Genomic DNA, 12,151 nt, shown 5'->3' with positions numbered 1-12,151 from the left:
CCTTGTGAAGTTATCAAGTACCTTACATATTCTGGATATTAATACTTTGTCAGATACATGGCTTATAGATAATTCTTTGTTTTGTAGGTTGCCATTTTTTTGTTTCCTTTGCTGCACAAAAGCTTTTTATAGTTTGTTACAGATTTTTGTTCTTGTTGCCTGAGCTACCTTTTTTTTTTAAGATTTGTTTATTTGAAAGAGTCAGACTGCAGCAGGAGAGACAAAGAGTAGACATCTTCTGTCTGCTGGTTCACTCCCCAGGTGGCTACAATGGCCCGGGCTAGGCAAGGCCAAAGCCAGGAGATTGTTCCAGGACTATCATGTGGGTGCAGGGGCCCAAGCACTTGGTCCATCCTCCACTGATTTTTCTCAGGCCATTAGCAGGGAGCTGGGTTGGAAATGGAGCAGCTGGGACAGGAACCTACACCCTCATGGGATGCCTGCATCACACTTCACGGCTTTGCCTGACACACCACAATGCTGGTCCTGCCGGTGTTTTTGATATCAGGTGTACAAAATTACTGCTGATACCAGTGTCAGGGAGCTTTATCCTTGGGTAGTCTTCTAGGTGCTTTGCAATTTCAGACCTTAAACTTCAAGTTTTAATCCATTTTGAATTACTTTTTTTTTTTTGACAGGCAGAATTAGACAGTGAGAGACAGAAGAGGTCTTCCTTCCGTTGGTTCACCCTACAAAGGCCGCTGCAGCCGGCGCACTGCAGCTGGCACACTGCCGATCCGAAGCCAGGAGCCAGGTGCTTCCTCCTGGTCTCCCATGTGGGTGCAGGGACCCAAGCACTTGGGCCATCCTCCACTGCCCCCTGCCCCGGGCCACAGCAGAGAGCTGGCCTGGAAGAGGAGCAACCGGGACAGAATCTGGCGCCCTGACTGGGGTGACAGCACTGCAGGTGGAGGATTAGCCTAGTGAGCCATGGCGCCAGCCTTGAATTACTTTCTACTATGGTGTAAGACACCCTGCATGTGGCTGTCCAGTTTCCCATCACTGTTTATTGAAGAACATTTCCTTTCCCAGCTGTATATGCTTGATATTCTTGGCAAGGGTTAGTTGACCATATATTCATGGGTTAATTTCTAGACTCTCCTGTTCCTTTATTCTGTGTATCTTATTTCTTTTTTTAATTTTTAATTTTTTATTTTTTGACAGGCAGAGTGGACAGTGAGAGAGAGAGAGAGAAAGGTCTTCCTTTGCCATTGGTTCACCCTCCAATGGCTGCCACAGCAGATGCGCTGCGGCCGGCGCACCGCGCTGATCCGATGGCAGGAGCCAGGTACTTATCCTGGTCTCCCATGGGGTGCAGGGCCCAAGGACTTGGGCCATCCTCCACTGCACTCCCTGGCCACAGCAGAGAGCTGGCCTGGAAGAGGGGCAACCGGGACAGAATCCGGTGCCCCGACCAGGACTAGAACCCGGTGTGCCAGTGCCGCAAGGTGGAGGATTTGCCTAGTGAACCGCGGCGCCGGCCTTATGTATCTTATTTCTATAATACCATACTGTTTTTTTTTAACTTTTATTTAATGAATATAGATTTCCAAAGTACAGCTTATGGACTGCATTGGCTCCCCACCCCATGACTTCCCTCCCACCCGCAACCCTCCCCTTTCCCACTCTCTCTCCCCTTCCATTCATATCAAGAATAATTTTCGATTTTCTATATATACAGAAGATCAGTTTCACACTTTTGTTTTTAAGATTTTATTTATTTGAGAGGTAGAGTTACAGACAGAGGGGGAGAGAGAGAGAGAGAAAGGTCTTCCTTCTGCTGATCCACTCCCCCAAGTGGCATCAATGGCCGGAGCTGCACCGATCCAATGCCAGTAGCCAGGAACCTCCTCTGGGTCTGCCACATGGGTGTAGGGGCCCCAGCCCTTGGGCCATCTTCTACTGCTTTCCCAGGCCATAGCAGAGAGCTGGAATGGAAGAGAGGCAGCCAGGACTAGAATCGGCACCCATATGGGATGCCGGCACTTCAGGCCAGGGCTTTAACCCACTGTGCCACAATCCTGGCCCCACTATACTGTTTTAATTACTGTAACTTTATCACATAGTTGTAGTTTTAAATTCTATTATATTTGAAAAGCGGGAGAGATCAAGATAGCATCCATCTGCTGGTTCACTCCATAAATGCCCAAAACAGCCAGGCTGGGCCAGGACCCCAGACCTCAGTCCAGGTTTCTCACGTAAGTTGCAGGAAGCAAAGTACTTGAGCCATCATCTGCTGCCTCCCAAGGTGTCCAATAGTAGGAAACTGGGTTGACACTACTAAGTAGCCAGTACTTGAAACGGGCTCTCTGATTGTCTGATGTAGGATTCAGATATCCCAAGTGGCAACCATTCATCTAACCATCCATAGCACCATGCGCCCATCCCTCTAATAGAATTTTTTAAGATTTTTTTTCTTTTTTACTTGAAGAGTTACAGAGAGGCAGAGGCAGAAAAAGAGGTATTCCATACGCCAGTTCACTCCTCTCCCTAAATGGCCTCAGTGGCCAGAGCCGGCCAGTCTGAGGCCAGGAGCCTGGAGCTTCTTCTAGGCCTCCCATGTGGGTACAGGGGCCCAAGGACTTGGGCCATCCTCTGCTGCTTTTCCCAGGCCATTAGCAGGGAGCTAGATTGGAAGTGAAGCAGCCGGGATTCAAACCCGCACCCCTATGGGATGCCAGCACTGCAAGTGGCGGGTATGCCCCAGTGTTGGTTCCTCTTAGTGGAATTTTAAACCAGAGTATGATTCCTTTCTCAAAATTGCTTTCGTTATTTGGAGTCTTTCAAGGTTCTATGCAGAATTTAGTATTGCTTTCTGTTTTGTGGGGAAGATACCATTGGAAGCTTATGGTTATGTCAAGATGGCTTACTTTGAATTTTTTTTTTTCTTAAAGATTTATTTTATTTACTTGAAAGAGAGGAACAGAGAGATCTTCCATCCGCTGTTTCACTCCTCAGTGGCTGCTACGGCTGGGCCTGGGCCAGGCCAAAGCAGGAGATTCATCTGGGTTTTCCACGTGGCTTCAGTGGCCCAAGCTCTTGGGTCATTCTCTACTGCTTTCCTAAGCCATAGCGGAGAGCTGGATCAAAGTGGGGCAGCTGGTTCTCGAGCCGGCAGCACAGGCATTGGCTTTACCCGCTACACCACAGCACCAGCCCCTTCCAATAGAATTTTAAATCACTGAATGTGACTCCTGTACCTTTGTTCTTTCTCAAAATCGCTTTGCATATTTGGGGTCTGTTGAGGTTCTATGTAGAGTTTAGCATTGCTTTCTACTTTGGAGGAAAAAAACCATTGGAAGCGTGATGGTTATGTCAAAATTGCTTAATTTGACTCTTTTTTTATTGTTAAAGGTTTATTTACTTATTTGAAAGAGTTGGAGGTCTTTCATTCTGATTCACTCCCCTATGGCCACAACAGACAGGGCTGGGCTGATCCAAAGCCAGGTGCTAGGAGCTTCTTCGGGTCTCTCACATGGGTGCAGGGGTCCAAGCACTTGAGCCATCCTCCACTGCTTTCCTAGGTGCATTAGCAGGGAGCTGGATCAGAAGTGGAACAGCCAGGATTCAAACTGATGCCCATATAAGATGCTGGCCCTAGAGGCCAGGGCTTTAACCCACTGTGCCGTAGAGCTGGCCCCAAACGTTTTTTTTCTGATAAAAACAGGTACTATCGGTGCTTATACTCTGACTTGGGTTCTTATGTCAGGGTTTCTGAAATGAACCTGAATACCTTGTTTAGTTCACTAATAAACTGTTAGACATAATTTCATGCATTTTCTGTACCAGTAGAAATCCACTAGTGAGGCAGTGTAGTAAAGTTAAAACTATTAACATTGTGTAGTGTTCTCATTGGATGTAGAAAGGAGCTTTTCTTTGAAAAAACAACTGTAATCAGAAATGAAAACAGTTTTAAAGTGGCCCTGGAATTCAGAAAAGTTTCTTTGGATAGATTTTTTTGACACATGTGAGGAAAATACTACTTACTGGTGGGCATTTTGCCTAGTGGTTGAGACACCTGTATCCAGTATTGGAATACCTGGGTTCAGTTCTCAGCTGTCTCTCAATTCCAAATTCCTGCTAATGAGGATAATAGCAGACAGCAGGCCATGGTTCAAGTTGTTGTGCTCCTGCTACTCATTTGAAAGTTCTAGATTGAGTTTCCAGCTTTGACCTGGCCCAGCCCTGGCTGTTGCATGCATTTGAGGAGGAAACCAGCAAATAAAATTAACCTTAATTGTATGTATTTTTGAAGTACACAATGTCATTTTTTTATATATATTTATTTGACAGAGACAGAGAAAGGTCTTCCTTCCGTTGGTTCACTCCCCAAATAGCCGCTATGGCCAGCACTGTGCCAATCTGGAGCCAGGTGCTTCCTCCTGGTCTCCTATGCGGGTGCAGGCACCCAATCACTCAGGCCACCCTCCTGGGCCACAGCAGAGAGCTGGACTGGAAGAGGAGCAGCTGGGACTAGAACCCAGCGCCTATACGGGATGCCAGCACCACAGGTGGAGGATTAACCAAGTGAGCCACGGCTCCTGCCCCACGATGTCTTTTTTTTTTAAGATTTTATTTGAGAGGCAGAGTTACAGGATATAGAGAGCAGGAGAGACAAAGAGAAAGGTCTTCCATCCACTGGTTCATTCCTCAAATGGCTGCATCGGCCGGAGCTGGGCCAATCCAAAGCCAGGAGCCAGGAACTTCTGGACCTCCCAAGTGGGTGCAGGGACCCAAGTACTTCTACTGCTTTCCCACGCATGTTAGCAGGGAGGTGGATTGGAATTGGAGCAGCTGGGACTCGAACCATTGCCCATTTGGGATGCTGGTGGAGAATTAACCTGCTATGCCACAATGCTGGCCACGCTTACTGCTTTCATACCATCATTAAGTTGAGGAACACTCAGCCAGTTTAGTGCAAAAGCAGCCTTGGGTAGTATGTAAATGAGTGACCAGGATTGGCTAGTGTAAGCCTTGTCTGCCTCTTCTGTAGAGAGAAAAGAGAGTGAGCTGGGGATTAATCATCCCTGTGTTACTTCAGGTGTTCAAGGTTAGGGCTGTGAAGAGAGACTAGCAAGAGACTGAGATGTGGCCAGGTGAGTAGGATGGGAGCAGTACCTATGGACGTCGTAAACTGTTGAAGTTTGTTTCAAAAGGGGAATGGAGAAGAATGCTATGGCTGCAGTGGTATGTGGATTAAAGAAAAGCGTTCCTTGTGTTTTTCTTTTTTATGGCAACTGCTGTCAGCATACTCACGTGCTGATGGAGCAGATCCTGAAGAGAAGTTGCTGGGTTGGCAGGAGGGGGCGCAGTTGCTGGAGAAATGTCACTGAGACTTAGTACACAATTAAAGGGTTGGCCTTAGACTGGAGCATTAACAGTTTGTTGATAATAAGAAGGCGGCTGTTTACTATTATAGTGTATGTGCTGATGATTATTTGCCATTTACTTAATTATAGCTGGAGAACTCAACCCCATTAAAGATAAGCACCATTTTAAAGTTACACGTGGGAAAGCTTATTCAAGGTTATAGTTGGGGCCGGCGCCGCAGCTCAGTAGGCTAATCCTCCGCCTGTGGCGCTGGCACACTGGATTCTATTCTTGGTCGGGGCGCTGGTTCTGTCCTGGTTGCTCCTCTTCCAGTCCAGCTCTCTGCTGTGGCCCAGGAGTGCAGTAGAGGATGGCCCAAGTGCTTGGGTCCCTGCACCCGCATGGGAGACCAGGAGGAAGCACCTGGCTCCTGGCTTTGGATCAGCGCAGTGCGCCGGCCGCAGCGGCCATTGTGGGGGTGAACCAACGGAAAAGGAAGACCTTTCTCTCTGTCTCTCTCTCTCTCTCTCACTGTCCACTCTGCCTGTCAAAAAAAAAAAAAAAAAGGTTATAGTTGGTAAATGCCTGTCTCCTTGGTGTTTCGTAGTGCTGCCTTTGGTGCCATGGGTGTGCTGTAGAAAGGCCTTGTGGGTCACTGTTAGGAGCAGGAGGGAAAATACCAGTTTAAAAAATTTTTTTAAAGATTTATTTGCAAGGCAAAGTTAGAAGGAAAGACAGAGAGAGGGATCTTCCATCTGCTGGTTCACTCCCCAAATGGCTCCTATAGTCAGAGCTGGACCAGTCCGAAGCCAGGAGCCTGGAACTCCATACAGGTCTCCTGTGTGGATGGTAAAGGCCTATGTACTTGGGTCATCTTCTCAGACGCCTTCGCAGAGAGCTGGATTTGAAGTAGAGGAGCTGGGACTTGAACTGGTTTTCATATGGGATGCTGGCATCACAGGTAGCAGACAGCCCACCCAACACACTGTGCCACAATGCTGCTCCCCAATATTTCGTTTTGGAAGGATTTCTTTTTCTTTTTTAGTTTATATTCTCCCATGACATGAAACAGTGAATGCCAGTTAAAAGAACAGTATTGCGAGGTGATGACCAACTGTAGCTCTCCAGAAATAGGTATTGGTCCCCATCCAGTTTAAGAAATTAAACATTACAGATAAGGTGTACCACTTCCTGTTGTATTTATTTTTGAAAAGATTTGAGAGGCAGAGGTAGAGCTCTTTGATCCGCTGGTTCACTCCCTAAATAGCAGCAATGGCCGATGCTGGGCCGATTTGTAGCTAGGAGCCAGGAGCTTCCTCTGGGTCTCCCAAGTGGGTGCAGGGGCCCAAGGACTTGGGCCATCTTTTGCTGCTGTCCCAGGCACATTAGCAGGGAGCTAGATTGGAAGTGGAGCAGCCAGGACTTGAACTGGCACCCATATGGGATGCTGGCGCTGCAGGCAGTGGCATAACATGCTGTGCTACAGTGCTGGCTCTTTTGTATTACTTTCTTAACCTCATTGCCTTCTGATGCTTCCTTTCCCAGAATTGTCCTAGTTTTGTTGTTTGTCACTCCTTTAAATTTGATATTTTGTTTTTACTTTGTAGTTACTGAAAATTCATTTTAACTGACTTGTCTTTGTTAAAGATTTAACCAAAAATGAAACATTTACCTTTAAATTTCTTTTAATGGTCTAAAACATTTTCTGTTAAGAGGTGAGTATCAAGTTTAGTGGGATTTCATGCAGAGAAACAAGGTTTAATGAACTTTTTAAAGTTTTTCTGGCTGAGATGGTAGAAGCAGTGTAGGTTCCTCAGGTTCTGGGTGGTGAGGTAGGGGGCAGGGATGTGTTGTGCTGTGGACAGGTGAGATGAGTTAATAGCACAGCTTCTAGATGTTTTATTCTTAGTTACTTAAGGGCAGGTGGCAGTAATAGAAATTTTGATTTTTGTCAAATGGTTTGATCATTTGACAGCGTGATCTTTGGTCAGGTTCTTAATGCATGTAATCCATTTGGAAAAATACAGTAATTAATGAGTAAATGGTTTCTGAAATTTTTTTGAAAAATCAAGCTTTTAAAAAATGTTAATATACCTTTGAGAGATAAAGGTAGCAAAAAGTGGTGTTAACTTAGGCTTTTCATTCTGTGACATGGGGACAACATCCATATGTGGTTGACTCCACAAGTGCTCACCAATGGCCAGGACTGGGAAAATGTTGAACAGCAGCTTGGAATGTGCTCCAGGTCTTCCCCTTGGGTGGCAGGACCCCAGTCACCTCCTAGGAAGTTGGAGTTGGGAGTTGGGACTCATCGTGAGTGTGGGATGCAGGGGTCTCATCTGGCAGGTTGTGGCTGACTCCCTATGCCTTTTTGAAAGAGGTTAAATAACTATACTGTAGCTGTCCTATAGCCAAATACTAGATGTTGCATAACTGGTAATACGTTGATTGGCCTTGTGATGCAGTGGAGATAATAGTAAGGGCAAGGACTCTAGCCGCTGTTTCCCACTTGACTCTGTGGTCTTGAGCTCATTGGAAAAAAGGAGTTCCTCATTTTTGAATAGTAAAATAAGTATTTTGCTCACATTTCTAAGATTTGTTTTGGTAGTAAATAACGTGTCTAAAATCTAACAATTTCTAGCAGATACAAGGGAAGCCAAAACTTGTAATTTATTTTATGATGGCTGTTTGAATAAAGAAATATATTTGGATTTGGGCACAAAGAATCTTATTACTCTTTTGGTGTTGCTCTTTTCAAGTAATTGGGTTCTTCTTCCTTTACTTGGGGTGCTTACTAGTATGGAACCTAGTAATCATGTCTTAATTTTGGCTTATACCAAGGTTAATGGTGTAGGAGGTAGAACAAGTAGGATTTTGGAATAAAAGTAGAAAGTAGGAGAAGTGTAAATGTCCATTGCTTATTGGCTAAAGCAAAGCCCTTTATTGCCTAAAAACTTCCTTCTAAAAATATAAAATTTAATCCTTAAAATGATGAGTTGTGCAACACTGGTTAATTTGGGAGTTTTGTACTTGGCATGTCCTGATGGAAACGTATCTCCAGGTTTTATTTCTTTATCTTTCTTCAAATTGATGGCAGTTTAATGACTGTAGCACTCAGTATCCTGTATCTTCAAGGAGAATCTGAGTAAACTCTTTGAACTAGAAGCTTGCTTTCTGAAATGACATCAAATCCAGAAGGAAAGAAGGAAAACTAAGGAAAAGCAGTGGAGAAGTGCCCTGTGAGGTTCATTGACATGAGCTGTCAGTGTTGTAACTAGGAGGCAAGGTGACTGGGAAAGGGCGGAGGCTGACTGAAGTGAGGGAGAATGGGATTCAGGGTAAGTCTGACTGCAAGTTTCAGTAACTCATTCCTGTTTTATTGCTGTGTAGTATTCCATGGTATAACATACTGTAATTATTTAACAATATGCCAGTGGAAGACATTTGTATTATTAGGAATAGGACATACTGACTGGAAGGGTAACTGAGTACTACTCCTTTTCCTCTCTTCACATAGAAAGGACATTATTCCTTGTTCTCCAGCATACTTCTGCCTGGATGTTTTTAGAATTTTTGTATAAAATCCAGCAACTTCCCTAGGGTATAAGAATAAGTACAATTTGGGCCGGCGCCGTGGCTCACTAGGCTAATCCTCCACCTTGCGGCGCCGGCACACCGGGTTCTAGTCCCGGTCGGGGCACCGGATTCTGTCCCGGTTGACCCTCTTCCAGGCCAGTTCTCTGCTGTGGCCAGGGAGTGCAGTGGAGGATGGCCCAAGTCCTTGGGCCCTGCACCCCATGGGAGACCAGGATAAGTACCTGGCTCCTGCCTTCGGATAGGCGCAGTGTGCCGGCCGCAGCACGCCGGCTGTGGCGGCCATTGGAGGGTGAACCAACGGCAAAGGAAGACCTTTCTCTCTGTCTCTCTCTCACTGTCCACTCTGCCTGTCAAAAAAAAAAAAAAAAGAATAAGTACAATTTTATTGGGTATTACTCTTTCCTGGTATATGGTGAGCTTCCTTCGGTGTGTAGATTCAGATCTTCTTGTATTTCAGGGAAGTTTGACTTTATTATACTCTTGAGATTCCTCTCTACTTTCTCTTTCAGGACGTCTAGTTTTGTGTATATTGGCCTCATCATTCATATGTAGCATCTTCTCTCCAAGAGCTTTCCTCTTTGTCTTTTTTGCTTATTTGCTTTGTGATACTTCTGTTTTCTGTCCCTTGTGGTTAATGTTTTATTACTTTTTAAATATTTATTTATTTGAAAGGCAGAGTTTCAAAGAGACAGAAGCAGAGAGAGGTCTCCCATCTACTGGTTCACTCCCCAAATGGCAGTGGCCAGAGCTGGGCCTATCCGAAGCCAGGAACAGCTGAGACTCGAATTGGTGCCCATGTGGGATGTCAGCACTGCAGGCAGTGGCTTCACCTACTCTGCCATAGTACCACCCCCACGTCTTATTACTTTTAATGTAATTTTTAATTTAACGTCATATTTTAAATTCCCCTTATTCTAGCCACCCTCACGCACTTTTTGCCTTGTCTTACCTTTTTGTTTCAGTTCATGCAGTCTGTGTTCTCTGAATTTGTTTAAAAAGTTCTTGAGTTCCTGAGATTCTTTTTTCACCTGTTTTGTGCTGTATACCCCCACTTGGGTGTGTGCCTGCTGTGTGTGGGAAGCTTGCTGGTGCTTGTCTAAGTGTCATTCACTCCGGTACATGTATGGTAGACTTAGAGTTGGGTGACTGGTGTGAATACTTTGTCTTCAATGATTTTTTTTTGACAGGCAGAGTGAACAGTGAGAGAGAGAGACAGAGAGAAAGGTCTTCCTTTTGCCGTTGGTTCACCCTCCAATGGCCACTGCAGCCTGCACGCTGCAGCCGGTGCATCATGCTGATCCGAAGCCAGGAGTCAGGTGCTTCTCCTGGTCTCCCATGGGGTGCAGGGCCCAAGCACTTGGGCCATCCTCCACTGCACTCCCTGGCCACAGCAGAGAGCTGGCCTGGAAGAGGAGCAACCAGGACAGAATCCGGCGCACCGAATGGGACTAGAACTGGTGTGCCGATGCCACAGGCAGAGGATTAGCCTAGTGAGCCGCGGCGCTGGCCAGCCTTCGATGATTCTAGTGTCTGTCCCCCGGACACTAGAGAAAGGTGTGAAAAGCATGTACTTGGAAAAGAGAGTGATAAAGTGCAGAGGTTAGCCTTTCTTTAAACTTTGACTATATTCTAAATTCTCTTTCCATGGATCACATGTAGGGGTCCGGGCAAAGGTTTAAGTTTCTCTAGCTTAGTGGGCCAAAAAGTCAATTTGATGGGGCAAGTGATCTTTCCTCTCTTGGGTCTGGGTTAAGTGTTCAAAATATGTAGACTTGACAGGAATTGGAATTTAGTACTTCCCTGTACTTAGTATGGATCTTAATTTTTCTTGAAACCCTTGTCAGTACCGTGACTTCTCCCTTGTTGGATTTGGTTACATTTTTTTTTCAGTTCTTGGTTTTGATAGATGCGATAGAGGGCAAAGAAAAGACGCACTTGTGCTGTCAGCTTTCTGTGAGTTTGCTTTTAATGTAGTTGCAGTATCAGTTGTTAAAATATTAATATCAGTTATTAAAATGTTCAAACATTTATCATTTCAGTGATTGAAGTAAGGGCTTTTTAAAGTCAATTTAGAAATAATCTCTTAAGATTACTTTATGTAATTCTTACTATCGAATTTTGCTAGTTTTATATAAAGAATTATGGGGCTGGCTTGTATATTTTGTCTTCCTTTGTGCCCTCGGATTTGGGACTGAAATTCTGAATTCAAGTTTTGTGTTCTGTTTTTCTTTGCTACTATCCAAAAATCACTTAGATTCTGCATTTTAATAAGAATATGAAACCTTTGCTTTTGTTTCTAAAACAAGTCCTTCATGGATTCTAATAAATTCACATGAGATTCAAAGAAAAAATGGGAGGTTTCAAAGGAGTGTTGTGTTGTAGCACTTCTCCAGGTACTGCTCTGGGAAATTGTCACTGCTGCCACGTTACTCTGCCCTCACGGTCAGGGGGAATAATCACTTTGCCCTTCCGTTTGTATAATCACATCAATTTGGTAGGTTGACTTAGAACCTTTACTAAAGGTTCAGGTGTGGTACCTCAAAAATTGTTTTGCCAAATAGAAGTTGTAATTTTAATTCAAAAAGTTGGCCTGATTTTTCATTTAGCTTAGTATTGTCATGTCATTCAGGGGACTATCTGCCTTTCCTGCTGGCTGGAGTCTGAAGATCTGCTGCCTGCCTACCTTACACCATGCTTCCTATAAAACAACTGCCTAGATTTGGATTCTCATAAGAATGTTAGTTTATTCTAGTTTTACCAAAATACCTTCATCTTTTTTTTTCTTTGAGTTGAATTACATTTGACCCGCTGCACCACAGTGCCGACCCCAGGTTTTCATTGATTAAGAATAACCACTAAAATAGAGTGAATTCCTAGATTTTAACCATATGAGAAATCAGTAGACCTCGTGTATAATATATTATATGTGCATAATCAACCTGTCACTTGTGTTTTTGAGTTTTGTTTTTTAAAAGATTCATTTATTCATTTGAAAGGTAGAGTTACAAATAGAGGTGGAAGCAGGGGTGGGGGGTGTCTTCCATCCACTGTTTTACTCCATGAATGGCTACAATGGCCATGAGGAGCCAGGAGCTTCTTCTGGCTTTCCCACACAGGTGCAGGGGCCTGAGGACTTGGGCCATCTTCTGTTTCTTTCCCAGGCCATAGTAGAGAGTTGGATCAAAAATGGAGCAGCCAGGACTCAAACTGGTGTCCATGTGGGATGCTCACGCTGCAGGAAGTG

The 12,151-nt window shown here is 44.7% G+C and overlaps 1 pseudogene; it reads left to right on the top strand.

Annotated features, from left to right (window-relative positions):
- Window positions 1-12,151, top strand: part of LOC138845040 (cyclin-K pseudogene) — a 31,950-nt pseudogene extending 19,799 nt beyond the window's left edge.

This window comes from Oryctolagus cuniculus, chromosome 13, assembly GCF_964237555.1.
Source record: "Oryctolagus cuniculus chromosome 13, mOryCun1.1, whole genome shotgun sequence".
Lineage (NCBI taxonomy): Eukaryota > Metazoa > Chordata > Mammalia > Lagomorpha > Leporidae > Oryctolagus > Oryctolagus cuniculus.
The sequence above is the reverse complement of the archived record's forward strand: the minus strand, read 5'-3'. Positions and strand labels throughout refer to the sequence as shown.